The sequence below is a fragment of the Lucilia cuprina genome, chromosome 4 (genome assembly GCF_022045245.1).
Source record: "Lucilia cuprina isolate Lc7/37 chromosome 4, ASM2204524v1, whole genome shotgun sequence".
NCBI lineage: Eukaryota > Metazoa > Arthropoda > Insecta > Diptera > Calliphoridae > Lucilia > Lucilia cuprina.
Window position 1 is genome coordinate 30,644,177 of NC_060952.1, and position 22,969 is coordinate 30,667,145.

Genomic DNA, 22,969 nt, shown 5'->3' on the forward strand with positions numbered 1-22,969 from the left:
TTATAGCTTATTTAGTATAATTCATCATTTTAAAGTTAAACTCTTTTTCTATAGATCCTCAAAATTTTATAAAGATTGGATCAATAGTTGAAGAAAAATGTTGAATTTTTCACTTTTTTTAACTAATAGATATAAACATTTTAAAATTTGGATAATTGTCTAAAAGTCGTCATACACAGTTGTCAGATCTAACAAAGTTGTCAGTAAAATGTTTAGAAAATGTCTAACAATCGTCTGTACTTAAAATTTTTCTTTTGCAACGTTGTCAGAAAATGACATTATTGGAAGACAAAATTTTGTAAGTTTACACTGTTGTTGGACATTTTCTGCACATTTTACTGCCAACATAGCATAACACATGTCCTTTTGACTGTATACTTGTGTGTCAAATTCTGAAATATTATGGAAATAGCAGCCCATACTGAAGACTTTCTCCCCTATTCATAAAGTTATTGATGGTTTAATGTAAATAATGTAATTAAATAAGCAATTAATATCATTATGAATACGGGGGTTATACTATAAGTTATAGAAACACTACGGCCTTCTAGTGGAAAACGAGTCTTTAGATTTTAACATCAAATAGTAATAACAATTGTCAAATTCACAATCTGTGTTGTACTGTTGTATCATAGTATATCGTATTTTTTATAATTGATTTGTTTTTGTTTTAAAATATTTTACTTGAAAATTATTTTATAATATACAACGCTACAACGATACGACATCGATTGTGAATTGGACAAATATGTACGCAATTATACAATTATATTTATATAAAACACGAATAATTGGTTAAAAATTCAGAAAGTTATTAAAAATTTCTTCTTGATCTTATTTCTTGACCTTAGCAATTAACAAAAACAAAGATTTTTTAAATTTTTTTTTAATAATTTTCCAAAAATTGTATTTAAAAATTATTACTTCCTTAACTGTAGTTCTGTAACTACAACTTTGAAAGTGCTGAAAAATGTAATTCAATAAGAAGCACCTCAGCTAAGTAGATTTTGTTATATTTTTTTGATAATTTTCCAAAAAGTTGTTATTTTGATAAAATTGTATTTAAAAATTATTATTTTCATAATTGTGGATCTGGAACTACAACTTTGAAAGTGTTGAAAATGTAATGCAATAAGAAGCACTTCAGCTAAGTAGATTTTGTTATATTTATTTTAATAATTTTCAAAAAGGTTGTTATTTTGATAAAATTGTATTTAAAAATTATTTTTTCATTAAACTTTGAAAATGATGAAAATATAATTCAATAAGAAGCACTTTAACTAAGTAGTGTCCGTCTATTTGAGTACAAGGTATTATGGGCAAAATTTTTTGTAATTTCTTATTTTATTAAGAAAGCAAAACTCTGAAAAGCTAATGGGAACCATTTATAATTTTTTTTTTTTAATTATTAATAAATTTTTTAAATAAAAACTCAAATGGCAAAATTTTTGGTAATAAAATATTTATTATTAAACTCAATTAGTACCAAAAAATATTTATAAAAATTGTTATCAATTTCTTTTTTTATTTTACAACAATTAAACCGAAATGACCTACAAAATTCTGTGTTCCGAAATTCATTCATTATCTGTCGAAAAACACACTCACAAAAAAAAAGAAAAAAAAAAAACAAATAAAAAATTGCAAAATCTTAATGAATGATTTAAATAAATATTAAAAATTTTCAAGAAATTAACGCAAAAAAAAATTTTTTTCACTCACCGCTTTTTTTCTTTTTTAAAAATATATATATTTTTTATTTAAATCACAACACACACACAATTAATTTAAAATTTTTAAATGAATGAATGAAAACTGTGGTAAAATTATTAAATGTTTTAAAACCACAACGTGCTTTTTTAAGCAAAAATATATAATTTTTTTCTTGCAAAGAAATAAATGTAAAAGATTTTTTGTTGTTTAATTTTTTTTTTTTAAATTGCAGTTTTAGTTGTAAAATTTTTTATAAATTAAATTTTTTTAAATTTTGTTTTCCTGTATTTTTAGCACACTTTTGTTTTAAATTTCCGTTAATAATTTTTTTTGTTTCAATAAATTTTTATGTAATTTTTGTGTTTAATAAATTCTTTTAAAAATTTTCTTTAAATTTATGGCTTTTTTTTCGTAATCCAAAAACCACTTGTATTTTTCTAATAGCAACACTTAAGGGAATATTCTTAATTTTATATTTTCTATATAATTTTTGTTCTAAATTTATGTTGTTTTGTTGTTGTTGTTATTTTCAAACTTATGATTTTTAAGCCACTTGTAAAAAAAATACATCAAAAAATATTTGTTGTTTGAAAAATATTTATATATTTTGTTATTAATTAGTTACGTTTTATATTTTCAAATTCTTTCATTCTCTTCAAAACAAAAAAAAAAAACACTCTAGATTTTGTTTTATTGTTTAACAACACCGTAAATAATAATAAAAAACACTTGTATTGGCAACACACGTTTTTTAAACTTTTTTTAAATATTTTTATTTTTGGAATTATTTATTTTTTTAAATATATTCGAAATATTGTAATTATTATTTAAAAATAATATTTTCTTAAATTATTTACAATACAATTTTTGTATTTTTATTTTTTCTTTTAATAAGTCGCTCGATTATTTCGTTTATTTTGCTCTCTTTTTAAAAAAATAAAATATTTTGTTGTTGTGTTTCAACAATTTCATATAAAAATATTCATAAATAAAAACTACACACACACGCTTAATTTCTTATTTGTTTTTTCTCATTATTAATTGTTGTTGTTTTTTTATTTTTTTTTCAATTACGAGTGCGCGCGCGCATTAAATACATTTCTTTTCACCCGTCGTTATGAAGTTCACTCATTGGCATACGGTTGCCTACTAAACCGATCAGTTGTTTCGAACATCTGTTTTTTCCAGCAACAATTCAAAGAAAACCACTCAATAACCTTCGATTCGTTTAGTTGGTTCATACCATGTTTGAGTGTTTTTCCCACAACGAACATGTTGCTGCAACATTTTTTTTCTTAGTTGTTTTTAGTTTTTATTATCTTGTTGCTTTGCTCTCATGTTTTTGTTTGCGAATATTGTAATCAAAACAAAATTGTTGATAATATTTTGTGAGGTGTTTATGTGTAGGTTTTGTTTTTGTTGTTTTCTTGGTTTAATTTTTCTTAATAATTTACCTTACAGCATGTTTGTTGTTGTTTGTTTTTATTACTTTACTGTTGTTTTCTTTAGTTTCTTCTTTAGTAGAGATGGAAAAGAAGAACCCAACACAATCATGCCGATTTACGAACTCTGTATTTTCCCTTTTAGTTTTGATAGGAACAATGTATCGTTTTTAGTTCTTAATTACTTTCACTAGTGTTTGATTACCTAATCCATTACAATTCGAACTAGTTATACTTTATTTCAGAATTATGAGGTCAACCGGTTTCTCTACGTATTAGAGATAATCGAGTACTACTTGACGAAGAGGTAACGTGTTGAGCTCAATATCAGTTTATGGACTACTGTCCTCGAGGGCTGCCCCGGGCATATTTCCTTGATGAGTGTCACATCATAGTGTGTTGCAATCCGGGGAGTTTGATAGGTGCTATCAATACCTGTAGTCTTCCGGGACTATAAATTGTCCAGAGCACCACATAATCATGTACTACGGGTGGCCATTTGCCCGCAGGACTATGTCCTGGCTGGTCTGTTGGTTGAGGTTCTTTGGGGATCCACATAGTGGCTGTGGTTGAAAACCAAATCGCGTTAGGAGGGTGCCTAAGGGTGTTAAAAGAATGATACATGGTAAATATGATTTTCAAGATACATTTCTGTTATTGTTCCTAGAAGCTGGAGCGTTACAAATTACAGAGCAAGACTTTGTTTTTCTGATGACTACTTGCATTCTATAGAGAGAATGGAGTAACTGATGGATTTGACGGATGGAGTTGGTGTAACGATGTGTGAGACTGTTAGTCTAGCAAGAAGGAAAGGATGGACGTGGTTAGATGGCTCGCGGTTATATAACTTGAGCTAAGTGCTTGTACATGGACCGGAACATTCAGTGGTGAGTTGTTCAGTTTTTACTCACCAAGCAGTTAAAAAGTACCACCGTGAGATAGGACCACACGCTAGGTACTCACGCAAAGCCCTTCGACTTCTTGTCCCCGAGGGCTTTGTGAATCATACCATCCTTATATTTTTGACAATTATTTCATCAGCTGGATGAATGTTCGAGACTTAATATTGGTGTCAAGAATCGAAATTAAGTCACTAGAATTGTAATTGGTTGGTATGGACCAACGTCAAGACTTCGAACTGTAAGTATTAGCTATCCGAATAATTATCTAAGAATCATTCTAAGAACTTGGGGCTTTGTCTAAAGTTTTCTGCAAGAAGGACTTTAACTATCTATACACAGTTATACGAACTTACAACGTTGGAAGATCTGGCTGATATGTCATGACAACGAAAAATTGTTACCAACAGATAAATTATAAGTCAAGACAAGATGTAGAAGTGCTCTAAGTGAACACTGCCGGCGTTCATTCCTATTCCACAGGTTGATATTCTTTGAGGAACTGACACCGGTTCTTTATGTATCTTACGTGTTGGTGGCAATTTTTCTGCCGGTTAATGTATAAGCACTTTGCTCAAGCACTCAAGCTATGCTATCTCTTACCATTGTTTTAGTAGACCAAAACATGGGTCTATCAAACAAACCGAGAAAATTGTAATTTCCGTGAACACCTACCCGGTCGACCCTATTCCACGGTGATGTTCTTCATTCACATGGTTCTGCCGGTCCATCTACAAGCATTTTGCTCAAGTTCTCGAGCTATCTAATCTTTGACCATTGCTGACCTGTTGCCTAAGATTCGAAATTCAAAAATTTTCATTTACAACTGCGCAGAGGGAGACCTAGAGACATATTTAGTAAACCGAAATTTGAATCCATCAAATTAGCCGAGGATTTATTCTTTCTTAAACATATTTCAGTTGAAATCGTGCACTCTTTGATCAGAAAATTGTCTGCGATGCCATTTGCCGAGGACATGTCGATGGGAAATCCGAAATCTGTTTAAATTTTTATCTCAAAGGGATGATTTGCGGCATCGTATTATTTTCTCTAAGTATTTTGTCCGTCTATATTGTAATAATGGATCATAAGGGTTTAAGTGTATGGTAGATAAAAGTAACTTGTCTTAGTTCTCATCCGCTGTCGTTGCATTAAGAACGCTTAAAACATAAGGATATTGTTTAAGAAAGCCGCGGATCCGGCTCGACTATTTTGCGGGGAGCTATTGTTTTTAATATTTTGTATGACAATTTTTCGAAAATTTCCTTCCCCCGGTGGATACGCACCAGGTTTAAGACCAGAAGAAGCTCTTCTATTTCTTATTTCAAATAATTTTCAGAACAGCTTGTAATTCCTAATACTCCTAGTCAAATAGTTACTACTTTGATGTTGGAGCTTTAGCGTCCTAAGTTAATTGACTTAGTAGATAGGGAAAGACGCTTTAATGAAACTCTTTTAATACGAACATATAGGTGTACATTTCAGAAATCACTAACCAATTTTTAACTTCTTGAATGTTAAAGCATAAAAGGTACAGCATGTTTTTAAGCATCATTATATATTTTATTTAATTATCTCTTCGTGCCAATCCATAAGCACTGCAGGGTTCGTACAATTTTTACTTAGTTCAAGGCATACTTTGCCATAGTGTAGTTGTTGTTCATTTTTAGCGTATAACTGAAACGTAAAAATATATTATGAATGAATTTCTTTGTTGGATGGTGTATTAGTACAACTAGACTAAATATAATGAACCACAAAACATTGATTGACTGAAATAACAACAACAAGAGTAGAGTAAACAATTTCTGGTCTTGTTTTAACTACTTAATATTAAAATTTAATGTAAATTTTATATATTTTTTTGTTCAGTTAATGTTTCTTAAACGGATGTAATTTATGAAAATCAGTTCACAATTTTTTAAGATAATTATTAAAATAATAATGTAAATTTGTGAAAGAAACCTGAAATTAAATAAAATGTATATATAATAAAATTAATTTAAGGCAGGTTTGAAAGTGGCGCATTATGTTTGCAATGTTCTTAAATTACTTGTGCTAGGTTAGGTTCACATAAGTAGGGAAGTGTTCTAATCTGGTACAACGGAAATGGTGCCTTCGATTTCCACCTTGAGCACTAGTTAAGGAGCTCAGAACAGGCTCGATAAAGGCTTAGATGTGTTCCTTCGGATTGTATATATATATATGCTCCTTTTAAAGTAACTAACTAGGTTCACATATAAGATGGTTATGGGTCTGAGATAACCAAAATGTATAGGAATAGATTACTCAACATAATTAGTAAATCGTTTATATAGTTTTGTTCATGGAAAGTTTTTATGAAAACTTTTCAGGAGTAGAGGTCTCATTCATTACCACACATAACATAATAATGAGCCCAAAGCCCTATTTAGGGGGCTAGAAGACCGATTTCAACCATTTTCAAAAGCGTTCGTCATTGAAACAAAATAAGAGTATGTGCCTCATTTCATCAAATTATCACAAATGTACATGGACACATAGACGGACGGACGGTCGACGGAGCCGATTGGTATATTTTATGTTGGGTGTAGGACCAATATTTTTGAGTGTTACAAATATCAGCAAAAAGCACAAAAGCTCAGATTTCACGAATTTGTTTTTTTTTAGTTTTTCAATTACTGTTCCTAAGGGATTAAATATCTGTAATCACCCAAGATTTTTGGATCTTATTTTGACAGAGACCTTTCGATGACAGAGATATCGAAGAGCGACAACTGCGTTGTAGGCCTCATTTCACGTTTTTTTTATCCACAGGGTAAGCTTCGTACCTTTCGAGACCTTTCCAAAGACCAAGGCCGAAACCGATTCCCGTGGTATCAGATTATGTGGTTATCTAGTTCTAGCCTATGTCAAACCATTCCAAAGAAAGACCGAGAGTACATTTACTCATCACCAATTTATTGTTACGCGAGACTGGAGGTACTGGTAGCATATATATTTTCTGGGACTGCAATCACACCAAAATGAGGTCTTTCATCAAGGTAACATTAAGAGTAGTACCTCAGAGTGATGGTTTGATTAGATGACGTGGGTTCCTCGCTTGTTAACAAGTTTACACGGAGATCTTTTAGACCATTGTGATACCCTTAGAATTGCCACTTCCTTATATTCACATGAGAGAATATTTTCCCTCCCTTAAGGTCTCTGGAAAAACCCGCCAGAGTTTCTAATAAAACCGATCATGACGCATCTCTATAAGAGTCCAGATGTTTGCAAAGCTCTTTACTAAGATGGAGTAGTCTGGGCTGTCACATTAAAGGTGTTGTAACGATTCCACCTATTCTTCGTCCATAGAGCTTCTACAGTAGCTATAACCTGGTTAGCCTAGTCTAATCATACAATGTCCAATAATTTTACCAATTTTAAGTCTAATCGTGTTCTTACTAAGAGACAAGAGAGTCCTAGTCTTATCCCTTGTCAGAGTGGGCCAGAACAGTCTCTATATTCTACAAGTAATGAATTAAACAGATAATATCTAACAATCAAGGTCTGTTCACAAAGGGTTAATATAAAAACAACATTGTAAGTATGTATGTATGTCTAACTGTCTGAAAGTTCTTTATGAGAATAGTATTTTTCCAGATAATCGCTTTCTTTAAAAGCTAATAAATTATAGATTCAGGAAGCATTTTTTTCTTCTAGATTGATGTTTATTATCAGAAATTAAACTTTGTAAAAACGTTATTCTTAGTTTAGACATTTACATTTCTTTAACTTTTAAAATATTTATTTAATACAATTTATTTTAATCATTTCTTGACAATTTCATATTGCGTGCAGTAGAAGTAGAGAAATTGTAAAATATTATCACAGAAAAAGAAAAAAGAAATTTATGAAAGAATCGTAATGTAGACATTGACATGTTTAATATAACATTATCTGAAAGTTATTTAAAGAAATGTAATTTTAATTAATAAACTTATTACTTGGTGAGTTTAATAATAGTTTAATAGTTTAGCTTAAAATGTTATATTTTGGAATGTTTCTTTATTATACAGAATTTTATATATCAGGATTAAAAATCTAAAATGAACAATTGAAATTAGGAGTGAAAGTTTTCAAGGAAATATAACAAGAGATAAAAAACGTAAGTTATTACTATTATCAAAATAACCGATTACGTGTTTTATACATCCCTATCCCAACTTTGATTTTGCTCTGTATTCATAAAAGTGTTTTAATGTTTTATTTTTTTTTTTTTTTACTAATTTTAATAGTTTTTCTCTTGATGCACTTTTTTATGTAATTCAATTTAATTAAAATTCATAAAATGTGAACTACTTTCATTCCGGGAAATGTCACCTTTTTTCCTTGGATAATCGTAAATAAATTGTTGTTATCGTCGCACGGAATAATGAATATATAGTAGGTCATATACGACCATATGATACATTACACCAGTCAGTAAGTTAAAAATGTAGATTATTAAAAAAAATAAAGTGATTTGTTTTTTAACTTTATTCCAGAATGTTTTCACTTATTTTTGACAAAAAGGAGATTTTTTACAAGAGGTCTCATAGGGGATTAGAAGTGGACCTATCCCTATAAATGTTTGTTGTAGGAAGTAACGACTACTTGTGAATTTTGACCTTTATGAGGGGAAGTTTGTATAGTAGTGTCATTTAAAGTTTTATAAAACTAGATTTTGCATACTTTTGTTGATATAATAGAACATTTAACTTAGAACATAAGCCCAAAGGCCTTATTCGGGGTGTACGTTTGTCGCTAGTCAAAATAATGGACCGATTTTAACCATTCTCAGTAGGCTAGGTCCTTGTTATCCATTTTTTGAAAATTAGTGTCTGTATCTTGCGCACAAGGTTTACTAATCGACTGGCTGACAGCCAGCCAGCCAGGCGGAAGGACGGACATAGCTTAATCGACTTAGACAACGATTCTACACCGACTGGTATACTTTAAGCTAGGTATAGGACGAATATTTTTTATATGTCACAAATATCAGCACAAACCCAATATACTTCCCCTACTAAACTGGTGTAGGGAATAAGAAAATTGTAACATATTTATTTTGTTGAGTCGTCAAAACCTCGTCATTAAAATAACAATTAAAATTTAGTGTTTAAAAATTGTTTATTTTCAGTTTTGGGGCGTCGTAACAATCTACAGCATCATAAATTTATTCTTTTATAATCTGAACAAAAGCAACAACAACGAAAATAAAGCAAACAACGTTATTTTAGTTGTGATCATAATATGATTTCTAACAACTTATCATATCTTGTGAAATTCTAAGAATTTATTTAGTTTGTATGTTTTTTGTTTTATATATTTTTATTTCTTTCTTTTCATATTCTTTTTCACCTGTACTTATATCCAAATATTTAGTAGTTTAACATTAGAATCAAACAACTAAAATAAATAAACTATTAAGAGAAATGAAGAACAAAAGTAAATTAAATATGTACTTCCAACTTTAGCATACGAATATTTAGATGTTAAAAAAATATATAGTACGTACGTTTTTAAAGAAATACTTAACCATAGCCCACAAATACAATCGGAAAGCCTCAAAATAAGGAATAATAACTAGAGATGTATGTATGTATTTGATAGGTTTATATCAGAAATGATAAGTTAAGATAAAGCGGAATAGAATTATCTAAAAAAAATTTAAAAATTATCTTAACAATGAGGTGTATAACTGACATTAAGCTATTAAGAACATCGGGGAATGTCACCGTAACAGGGTATAAGTATTGAAACAAATTACTAAAGTAAAGTGTTTATAACACAGGCCGACAAAATTTTAAAAAGTCAAAAAAGTAAAAAAGAAAATAAATAAAGGTACTTATCGGTAGCATTAGGGCATCCAAGTCTATTGATGGAGCACCGTCGCAACGTGGGTTGCATTTCACTGTTCTATCGATACTACAGTGGAATATTTTCCTTTGAAATTAGGGAATTTGTTCCCGATACCCATATATTCTTGCGTCTTTCTTCAAGAACACAACCATTTGTAGTAGATTGACCAGTGGACCGCACAGCACATTACAGGGAGAATTCATTCTTCAGCCGCACTGAATAAACTTCCTGCAGAGGATATGAGAGGATTTAAATCAAATGTCCACAAACACTACTACTTCTATCCTCCTTCCCACTACCTATTTTCCTAGTTCCAACACAATGCTTCGCATAAGTAGGGGTCATCTTCTGAGTGTTGGTCCAATTAAAAAAAATATAAATGTCTGATATTAAGACTTTATTTTTAAGCCGAAAGAATAGACTTTGAGAAGACCTACACCCTTTTATAAACAAGTAAAAGTGTTATATTCGGTTATATGCTGAATCTTATCTTGTACCGATTCTTATAAAATTCGGTAGAGAGATTTTTGCTCCTAAGAAACTTACTTTTTTCTCTTAGATATTTTGTGAGAGGGATCTTATATGGGGAGTAGAGTCAGTTGGGGACTTGTATAAGGGGATTCAAAGAAATACACTAAGCTACTATAGGGAACCCATTGCATAAGGTCAAATAAGGGCCGATCATATAAGCAATCTGCGGTGTCATTTATACTTATAACAAACTTATTTGTGACAATTTCGGAAATCGGAAGGTAACAGATGGACGGACATTATTCCGAAAATATTTCTGAGTCGATCGTTATTTTTTATTTTTGTGCATTACAAACATCAGCACAAACGAATAATAATCTCCGTTCTATAGTGGTGTAGATTATAAAAAGTTTTGACTGAAATGAGTCATCCAGAGACACGATCTCCACTGTTATACGGTGCATACCAACTATAAAGTAAATAATGGTCGCTGATTGATATAAACAACTCGAGTCTTACAGAGCTGTAATAACGCAATTCAAATGGCTGAGATCTAAAACAATATGAACTCAAGTTTTATCAGGATTGATCTTCATGTACGTTAAAAATTGTGAAATGTGTCAGGCTATTCGTGAAATAGAACTAGAAAGCATCAGTAAAATCTTATAGAATTGGACTGCCAACAACACCTTAACACCTAAAATGTTTTTAGGTTAAAGCATTCCTCATAGAATTAACGGGTTGTTTCACCTGATATTGGGCCCGCCCCTTCTATGGGATCTAAGCATTGATTGCCTTCTCCTTTGTCGGGGTTAGATTGGGCTTGAATCATGACAACTGTAATTCTCCAACAGGGATACTATATCGAGAGATTGGATAGCTCGAGTACTTTAGAAAAGTGCGCGTATACTGGATCGAAAATAGGTAAATTGCCACCTGCGAGTAAGATACATAATGAGACGATGTAGAGTCGTAAAGAAGCTGATTGAAAAAGATCACCGTGAAATAGACCAACACAGCAAGTGTTTACGTAAAGCTTACGGGCATGGTTTAATCGGCTCCACTATTTATAAGTATTTAGAATATATGTATACAATTTATAGGATCGGAAAATATGCTCTGAAAATGGCTTTAAAAGGGACTAAGCTTCAAAAAGTTTAAAGTGAGGACTTATGTTTGTAATAGAATTTAGTTATGCAAAATAGATGGGTTTAAATGCAAATATATATTGCCCTTAAAGATAGATTACTAGTATTATAAATTTCCTAATGTATGCTTAGGGCAAGGGATACCTTCCCTAAAACAAAACACTACCCTACTAAATATGTAGTGTTAAAAACATATTTATCTGAAGAATATTTGTAATAAGAAAACACCAAAACAAGTGATGCTTAAAACAATACAATAAACACTTAAAACTAATAGTATTATAACTTTGCTCTTTATAATTCTTTAACATGCTGTATTGTTTTAAACTATAGAAAAGAAAAAATACATAGCAAATGAACCAAAACCCCCAAAAAAATGAAATAAACTAAATAGTTCTATTCTGTATTGACACAGTTTGTCTGAATATTTACATGAAAACTTCAAAAGTAGATTACAGAAATATGCAAACACTAAACAACAAAATAAATTTATTTAAGGGCTAAATAATGTAAAAAAACACATTTTAAGATAAATGAACTATATACATAAATTAGAACTAATATTACGAAAACTAAAAAAAAAGATTAGAAAATATTTGAAGATTTTATCATTTAAGGTTTTTAGTTGAGATTACAACAAGATTTTGTGTGTGAGTTTTGTGTTATAGTTCTGTAATGAAAGTGTAGTGTAGTATCATTAAATATCATATTAAATTTCCACTAACAATAAACAACCTTAACATTTTTTTTTGGATTTTGTTAAGAACAAAACAATGAAAATATTTGAAATATCATCCGTGCCCTCCATTTAGGTCATCTGTTTAAATAATTTAACTATAGAATGTTTTTTCGTTTCTTTTTTGTTTAAAACACAATGTCCTTTAAAATATTTAAACAGTCATTTATTTACTTAAGCATTGTTGTTCAATTGCTGAAGATAATAGAGAAAAATATTGATCAGATTGTTTATATGGAAAATTGATATTTGTTAAAAAGTACCTAACTGGTACCCAAAATCATTTAGTTTAGAAAGAATTATTTTTCTAAAGCTAGTCGCTTTAAATACAAATTTGGAAATATATTTATTTCTTGTTCTTTCCCTTTCATTACTGTTCATTCAACCTTTCAAATTTGATTGAGAAAACAGTGTTTGAAACTGAAAACAAACCCAAAAACAACCTCTGGCATTAATATTGTGTATATTGTCTGTGGCACATTATCAGTGGTATTCATCCTTTTGTTTTCATTCTTCAATCAAATAGCGCACATTCTTGCTTTGAAATCGATATGAGTATTTGTTGATCATGGTGTTATAAATGCAGAAATCCCCCCAAAATAATTTACAAAAAAAAAAAACAAGTAAGAAATTATAATCGTTCGAGGCCGACCATATAATACCCTACACTAGGGTTCTATAAATCGACTTTCGAATAATCGACTTTTTGTCGAATAAGGTTTAAAATAACTCGACTATCGTCTGTGAAAAAATCCAAAATCTACTTTGGAAATAAAAGCCGAAAATAGTCGAAAAGTCGAAAAAAGTCGGAAATAGTCGAAAAAAGTCGGATAAAGTCACATAATGTTGAAAATAGTCATAAATAGTCAAAAATTCGCAAAAAGTCGAAAATAGTCGAAAAGTCGGAAAAAGTCAAAAATAGTTAAAAAGTCGGAAAAAGACGAAAATAGTCGAAAAAAGTAGGAAAAAGTCGAAAAGTCTAAAATAGTCGAAAAAAGACAAAAATAGTCAAACAGTCGAAAATAGTCGAAAATCGTCGACAATTCTGAAATAGTCGAAAAGTTGAAAAAAGTAGAAAATAGTCAAAAAGCCGGAAGAAAGTCGAAAATAGTTATAAAGTCGGAAAAAGTCAAAAATAGTCGAAAAAAGTCGGAATGTCGAAATAAGTCGAAAATATTCGAAAAAAGTCGAAAATTCTAAACGTCGACTTTTAACTAACTGAAAAAAGTCGACATTGCATAAAATGCAAAAAGTCGAAGAGTCGACTTTTAACTAAATGCAAAAAGTCGAAAAGTCGACTTTTAACTAAATGCAATTTTTTGCCTTAGGTATACTTGAACCATTTATTTTTGAAAAAAAATGTAGACATTTAAGTCAAATTTTTAAGTGAGTCTTTTTATAGGGGCTAGAGTCAAATAAGGCCCTAAATTATAAAATTAATGAAGGTCCTCAAGGCTTGTATAGAACTTGGTTTTGTAGCTTTTTGTCAAAATAAACATAATTATGAACTTAAATGTCCTATTCGACGTGTTCAGTTGTATGGGCTCTAGGTGATTTGAAGCGTTACGCCTCCGGTACAATAGAAGATCATGTACCAACTTTCATTGAATTATTCCCAAAATTGCGACCTGTAATTACAAGGTTGAACAAGAGTGATAGGCTTCGTCCCTGGGACAATAGAGGATCATGTGTCAAATTCATTGATTTATCTTAAAAATTGCGACCTGTAGTTCGATTACAAGGTTCAAAAGGGGGTTCAGTTGTATATGTGCTAGATGAAAGAATAAACCGATCTTAACCATTTTCCATAGGCTTCGTTCCTGGGATAATAGAAGATAATATAAAAGATCTTAAAAATTGCGACCTGTAGTTTGATTGTAAAGTTTAAGTTTATGGACGGACAGACGGAAAGACAATCAGACAGACAGACTGACGGACAGATGATTGGTATACTTTAAGTATGCCATAGGACCAATATTATTGTGCATTACAATCTTCAGCACAAACTCACTAAAGTGGTGTAGGGTATAACAAAAGACGAGAATGGAATGAATAAAAATATACTAAAACAATGTATGGAGAAGTATCAATGAAACAAAGAAAACATTATAGAGAATTCCGAAAAAAACTAACATGATCCTCTTCATATGGAAGAATGATCGATGTGTGGTGTTGGTTTGAGTGTGAGTGGGTAGCGATCATTTACATTTTTTTCTTTTGCCGAAATGTATAAAACAAATAACAAATGAATATTAAGAGAATAAAAAATCGACCTTTATAAGTGTTCAGACAAATATATTGCTGTAGGTATGTTTTCTGTTAGAATTTCTAATTTTTTTCTTTTGTGTATTTATCGAAGGAGCCCTCCTTGTCTTGAGGAATTTCTTTTGTTTTCTTAAGGCTTCATGCCAATTAATCATTGTGACGAATGAATGTGACATGTGCAAAAGAGATACAGGATTAAGATTTCGAAAATAAAAAAATTGTCGTCAATCAATCGATGTTGAAGATCTTGTATGTACAGTATTTTTTATCTCTGTAAATTTAAACTGTTAGAATATTTTTTTCTAAATTTCGCGAGTTGATTTGGGTCAAAAATAATGTTTCGTCTTCTATACAACTATAGTGGGAAAGTTATTATGCGTTTGTGCTGATGTTTGTAACTCTTAAATATATTTGTTCTGCACTTAACCTAAAATATACCAATCGAATTCAAATCACAGACAGACGTCCGTCCGTCTGTCTGTATCTCTTTACAACTATAGTGAGGAGATTATTATTGGTTTATTCTGATGTGATACCTTCATCCTCTTTCGAGATATCATAACTGAGAAAGTATTTTCAGGGGCGAAAAGATCTAGAAAACTTTCATTATCAAACACCTACTTAATTTCACCAACACCAAACACAACCCTCGCAGCAGGTAAGAAACTTTTCAAAACAAAAATGTGAAAGGTTTTCCCAAAAAATGCCAAAATTTAATGCACTACACTCGCTCTAAGTCATTATTTTTTTATTTTCTGTACAACAAACTTTTGTTAAATTGAAAATAAATACAGAAAATAAAATACATATAAATTCCCATTAGATACCAATGACATTTTAATTGTCATTGCAAAAATTATACACCTTTTCGTAGAAATAAAAAAAACAAAAATAAAAGTAACAAAAAGAAAGTAAGCGCAGTAAAACTTAACAAAAGTAAAAAACTACTAATTAGAGCCGTAAAAGATAAAATTTGTCACTTAAATTGAAAAACAACCAGTAAGGATTTATAGTCGAGCATCAACGATTATATGATAGCCTACACCATGATTCCCAGTTAAGGTACTTGGCAAGCATCGCACAACAGGACCGATAAAGGCCTAGGTGTACTTCATTGGTTTTGATTTATATATATATATTTAATAAACACATACTTTTTTAAATCTATCTACCACCTAACTAACTAACTAAGTAACCAACTACACTAACTAACTAACTAAGTAACTAACCAACTACACTAACTAACTAACTAACTAACCAACTAACTAACTAATTAGCTAACATACTAACTAACTAAGTAACTAACTAACTAACTAACTAACTAACTAACTAACTAACTAACTAACTAACTAACTAACTAACTAACTAACTAACTAACTAACTAACTAACTAACTAACTAACTAACTAACTAACTAACTAACTAACTAACTAACTAACTAACTAACTAACTAACTAACAACTAACTAACTAACTAACTAACTAACTAACTAACTAACTAACTAACTAACTAACTAACTAACTAACTAACTAACTAACTAACTAACTAACTAACTAACTAACTAACTAACTAACTAACTAACTAACTAACTAACTAACTAACTAACTAACTAACTAACTAACTAACTAACTAACTAACTAACTACTAACTAACTAACTAACTAACTAACTAAACTAACTAACTAACAACTAACTAACTAACTAACTAACTAACTAACTAACTAACTAACTAACTAACTAACTAACTAACTAACTAACTAACTAACTAACTAACTAACTAACTAACTAACTAACTATCTATCTATCTATCTATCTATCTATCTATCTATCTATCTATCTATCTATCTATCTATCTATCTATCTATCTATCTATCTATCTATCTATCTATCTATCTATCTATCTATCTATCTATCTATCTATCTATCTATCTATCTATCTATCTATCTATCTATCTATCTATCTATCTATCTATCTATCTATCTATCTATCTATCTATCTATCTATATCTATCTATCTATCTATCTATCTATCTATCTATCTATCTATCTATCTATCTATCTATCTATCTATCTATCTATCTATCTATCTATCTATCTATCTATCTATCTATCTATCTATCTATCTATCTATCTATCTATCTATCTATCTATCTATCTATCTATCTATCTATCTATCTATCTATCTATCTATCTATCTATCTATCTATCTATCTATCTATCTATCTATCTATCTATCTATCTATCTATCTATCTATCTATCTATCTATCTATCTATCTATCTATCTATCTATCTATCTATCTATCTATCTATCTATCTATCTATCTATCTATCTATCTATCTCTATCTATCTATCTATCTATCTATCTATCTATCTATCTATCTATCTATCTATCTATCTATCTATCTATCTATCTATCTATCTATCTATCTATCTATCTATCTATCTATCTATCTATCTATCTATCTATCTATCTATCTATCTATCTATCTATCTATCTATCTATCTATCTATCTATCTATCTATCTATCTATCTATCTATCTATCTATCTATCTATCTATCTATCTATCTATCTATCTATCTATCTATCTATCTATCTATCTATCTATCTATCTATCTATCTATCTATCTATCTATCTATCTATCTATCTATCTATCTATCTATCTATCTATCTATCTATCTATCTATCTATCTATCTATCTATCTATCTATCTATCTATCTATCTATCTATCTATCTATCTATCTATCTATCTATCTATCTATCTATCTATCTATCTATCTATCTATCTATCTATCTATCTATCTATCTATCTATCTATCTATCTATCTATCTATCTATCTATCTATCTATCTATCTATCTATCTATCTATCTATCTATCTATCTATCTATCTATCTATCTATCTATCTATCTATCTATCTATCTATCTATCTATCTATCTATCTATAATCTATCTATATCTATCTATCTATCTATCTATCTATCTATCTATCTATCTATCTATCTATCTATCTATCTATCTATCTATCTATCTATCTATCTATCTATCTATCTATCTATCTATCTATCTATCTATCTATCTATCTATCTATCTATCTATCTATCTATCTATCTATCTATCTATCTATCTATCTATCTATCTATCTATCTATCTATCTATCTATCTATCTATCTATCTATCTATCTATCTATCTATCTATCTATCTATCTATCTATCTATCTATCTATCTATCTATCTATCTATCTATCTATCTATCTATCTATCTATCTATCTATCTATCTATCTATCTATCTATCTATCTATCTATCTATCTATCTATCTATCTATCTATCTATCTATCTATCTATCTATCTATCTATCTATCTATCTATCTATCTATCTATCTATCTATCTATCTATCTATCTATCTATCTATCTATCTATCTATCTATCTATCTATCTATCTATCTATCTATCTATCTATCTATCTATCTATCTATCTATCTATCTATCTATCTATCTATCTATCTATCTATCTATCTATCTATCTATCTATCTATCTATCTATCTATCTATCTATCTATCTATCTATCTATATCTATCTATCTATCTATCTATCTATCTATCTATCTATCTATCTATCTATCTATCTATCTATCTATCTATCTATCTATCTATCTATCTATCTATCTATCTATCTATCTATCTATCTATCTATCTATCTATCTATCTATCTATCTATCTATCTATCTATCTATCTATCTATCTATCTATCTATCTATCTATCTATCTATCTATCTATCTATCTATCTATCTATCTATCTATCTATCTATCTATCTATCTATCTATCTATCTATCTATCTATCTATCTATCTATCTATCTATCTATCTATCTATCTATCTATCTATCTATCTATCTATCTATCTATCTATCTATCTATCTATCTATCTATCTATCTATCTATCTATCTATCTATCTATCTATCTATCTATCTATCTATCTATCTATCTATCTCTATCTATCTATATCTATCTATCTATCTATCTATCTATCTATCTATCTATCTATCTATCTATCTATCTATCTATCTATCTATCTATCTATCTATCTATCTATCTATCTATCTATCTATCTATCTATCTATCTATCTATCTATCTATCTATCTATCTATCTATCTATCTATCTATCTATCTATCTATCTATCTATCTATCTATCTATCTATCTATCTATCTATCTATCTATCTATCTATCTATCTATCTATCTATCTATCTATCTATCTATCTATCTATCTATCTATCTATCTATCTATCTATCTATCTATCTATCTATCTATCTATCTATCTATCTATCTATCTATCTATCTATCTATCTATCTATATTATCTATCTATCTATCTATCTATCTATCTATCTATCTATCTATCTATCTATCTATCTATCTATCTATCTATCTATCTATCTATCTATCTATCTATCTATCTATCTATCTATCTATCTATATATCTATATAACTACCTAACACACAGATGGACAGGCAGACGGACAGACAGATGATCAGTCGAACACAACTATCTTCTGATTCTATGCCGATTTGTACGAAAAATGTAACACATTTATGTGTGTTACAAAGATCAGCACAAACGCACAACACCCTCCCCATTATGGTGGTGTAGGGTATATAAATATAAGAAAAATTACTAAAGAAAGCTATAAACTAACAAAATTAAAATACCAAATGAATAAGAGTTCAATGAGCTACTAATATTGCGTAGTTTGTCTTACAACGTGCTGTTGTACTACTGTACAGCAACATCTATTGAACTATTGTCTAAAGCTGTAATTAAAGCACAACAACAACACACTCTGCACCAACTGCAACTGTAATGAATTGTAAATGTTAAATGTTGTAATGAAAATATTGTCAACTTTATGTTAATTACAATTTATACGGATTTCGTTAAACTCTATGAATACAAAAATAAACCATTTTTGTTTTTGGTGTTTTCGTAGTTGTCGTAGACTTTTATTTTTTTTTATTATTTTTTCGCCATTTTAAACAATTTAATTTAAACATTTTGTAATTACCTTTTTTCTTAAAGACGAGACGAAAAAAAAAAAAATAAAGAAAACATTAACAGAAAATCCTCTATACCAACACTAAATAATATAGAAAACACAGAAAAAAGTTATAAATTCACTAGTCAGACAGACAGAAAAAACAGACGACAACCGAAACCAAACAAATGAAAGTTGTTTTGTAGGTGTTTCAATTTAATGTTTTTTCTTTTTTTCAATTAACAAATTGATTTTTTTCTTTATATGAAAAAAAAGATCTTTAATAATTTATAATTAAAAAATATATTCAACAAAATATAAACATATTTATTGTTTATATTAATTTTTGTTTATAAAATTTTTTATCTAAATTCGTTTGTTTAAAGTCAATATCAGCACATATTTTGGTAAAGGGTGTGGACATAAAAAGTGTTAAATTTTATAAATTTATTTTAGTTTTTCAAGCTAATTTAACAGACCTACCTTTTAATAGTTAGTGCATATTGTTTTGATTACATAGAAGTACTTAAATAACGTCTTATTAATTATGTGTTATATAAATGCTTTTAAACTCATTACTCAGCTTCTGAGTAAAGATATGAAGCTGTATACATATTTATGTCAAACTCTTTTACTTAAGTTGTGGTTAAAAAATCATGAGGATTTGTAATAAATTTTAAACAAGTTCATAAAAAATTATTAATTAAAATCCTATAAATATTTAATATCAAATTATATTAAGCTTAATTTTAGCCAGCCTTTTTTGGCTGAAGTCAACTTTAATTGGTCAGCTGTAGTGGTAAATAAATTTTACAAATTATTTGAAGTCTTACAGTTGTGTAAGTACTTCCTTTAAGTTATTAAAATTTTAAACATTTCTGTATTCGTTGCTATAAAAAGAAAATGTCTTATAAAGTTTAGTGTGGCATTGGTTGCAATTTTGATGATATTAAATAAGAGATAAGAATTTTCATCCATAAATAGTTTGAAATTGGGTTCAATATTAGCACCAGTTTTGTATTTACTTTAAATTTGTATGTGAATCGCAGTTGATTCTAAAAAAGTGACAAAACATGGTACTTACTCAACAACTTACTTTTGATTGATATCTGCATGCCATCTGCATTACTTAGAAGGAGTGTAGTACTGACATACTAATAACAAATTATGTAAGCGCTTACGTTTAGCCTTTGTTTTTAACACAAACAATTTTTTTGGGGTAAAAGCTAATAATAGACGCAGTGAATGTATTCTTATTCGCAATTTTTTAATAGAAACAAATTTACCTACTCACTATTTGCAGGTGACTGTATTAAGTGCTAACCTTACTTCCGTTTTGAAAACGAGCTTGGAAAGTACTTCTGTGTCATGAAATGTTATATTGTGTAGGTAATTTTTAGCATTTTTACATTTAAATACGAGTTTTTGCTGGATTAAGAATGGATTTCTATCGATCTTCCTAAATTACAAATTACACGCAAAACAAGTAAGAATTTATAGTAGGGCATGGTCGGCCCAGTGAGTATGTAAAAAATGTACTTTATTTTTCTTCTAATAAGTTATTTTACTTCAACTCCGTCATCTTATATTTTATAAAAGAGTGACTGACTGATTCATCATCGCACAGCCCAAACGGCTAATCCTAGAATCATGAATTTTTGACAATAGATGTCTTTTTGGATATGTAGGTCCATTAAGGAGGGATTTTTGAATAATTGTTTGGTACTTTTGTATTTGTATTTTGATTGGGTAGCGAAGTACCCAGGGTCGCATGGGTCTCCTGTTTAACGATTACTGTAAGAGTTGTCAAAACGAGGATGAAGAAGATACTATTACTCATCTTCTCTGCGATTGTCCTGCTCTGGCGGAGGCCTGCTTTCGGACGCTTGGATCGTCCAATTTTGGTTATCTATCCGAATTGTCAAACATTCAATTAGAACGTCTTCTTGAGTTCAGTAATTTGTCGAAATGGATGTGAATCCTATTACTCACACTATTCATACACGGCAGCTGCCCTGTCTGTCTAATTTCTCATCCTCTCCCTCTTTTTACTACTATTTCTGTTCTTCCACTTTTCCCTATCTCTCCTTCTCTTTCTTTTTCTTACATGTATTTTTACAAAGGGATCAACATGGACCGAAGTAAAGCCGTAATAGGCTACCTGTATTTTAACTTTCTTGCCAAAGAAGTGATCTTCTAAATGGGGGCAATGGTAAATATGATTCTATACGTATAAATTTTTGATAGAGCGATTGATAAGATGATAAATTTCATCCCAAATCGCTTTCAAGTCATTGTCTGATGTTTACTTTGTAAGGGGCTAAGGTTAAATGAGGTCCAATCATTACTAAGATTTGCCGATTTTTGTAGAGATTTTACAAAACATAATTAAAGTCCTATTCGGGAAGTACAATTGTATAAGATATAGGTACAATTTAATAAAATTATCTTAAAAATTGCTAACTGTAGCGCACAAAGTTTAAATGGACACACAGGCAGACGGACGGACATAGCCTAATTCACTTCGAAAGTAATTCTTAGCCGATTGGTATACTTTGGGCGTTATAAACATTTGGGCTGAAATGCACTATAGTGTTGTGGGGTATAACAATTATTTGGCTTAAAAATATTGCAGTCAATTGATATAAAATTAAACTTTTAGGAACTAGGAAAGACTCGGTCTTTTAACTCATCAATAAATTTCCGATTTGCAGATAACTTATATATATATAATCATGGAGTGGCAAGAAGTTCATGAGGATCTCAGGTTGGAAAACACTACAAACATGTGGGCAAATTGACCCAAATTTTAAAGCGATGTTTTACTATTTGGTTTGATGCCTACGATTTGGCTGGAATATAAGTACTGTTGAATAGTAGGTCATATAGGTCAAGAACAGGAGCTTCTTTTCAAAGAGTGCAACTTTTCACCTATTAGTCTTAGCAAAAATTAATTTTAAATAGAGCTATTCTTATCTTCAATCTTCAATCAATATCTTCAATCCAAAAGTGCAAATTTGATCCAAATTTATTTTTTAAATTTAAAATACCGGAGCAGTTTACTGTCAGTTACATTATATGTACATAGTGCAATCGTAATTCGCCTTTACTTTAATCTAATTATAGTAACATGTTGTTTTCTGCTTAATTACTTCCTATCATGGTTAAATCCATAATCTTTATGATTTTTCACTTTTTCGTTTTTTTTTTTTTTTTTTTTTGAAAATTGTATTTGATTGTTGGTGGTATAAAACTGATGACTGACTACACAACACAGTTTGATGGCATTGAATGAATAAATGAACGGTTGTGGTGGCAGTGGCAATAAATATGTTTAATCCTGGTAGTTAGCTGGTGGTATGATTGAAGTTGCATAAGACATAAATAACTT

At 29.6% G+C, this 22,969-nt stretch overlaps 1 long non-coding RNA gene across 1 annotated transcript in view; it reads right to left on the reverse strand.

Moving 5' to 3' along the window:
• The window catches only part of LOC124419446, a 35,645-nt gene extending 33,893 nt beyond the window's left edge, over window positions 1-1,752 (reverse strand). The window contains exon 1 of the long non-coding RNA XR_006940611.1: window positions 1,723-1,752. This is a non-coding gene — a long non-coding RNA (uncharacterized LOC124419446). The remainder of the gene's footprint in view (window positions 1-1,722) is intronic.
• Window positions 1,753-22,969: the final 21,217 nt, after the last annotated feature.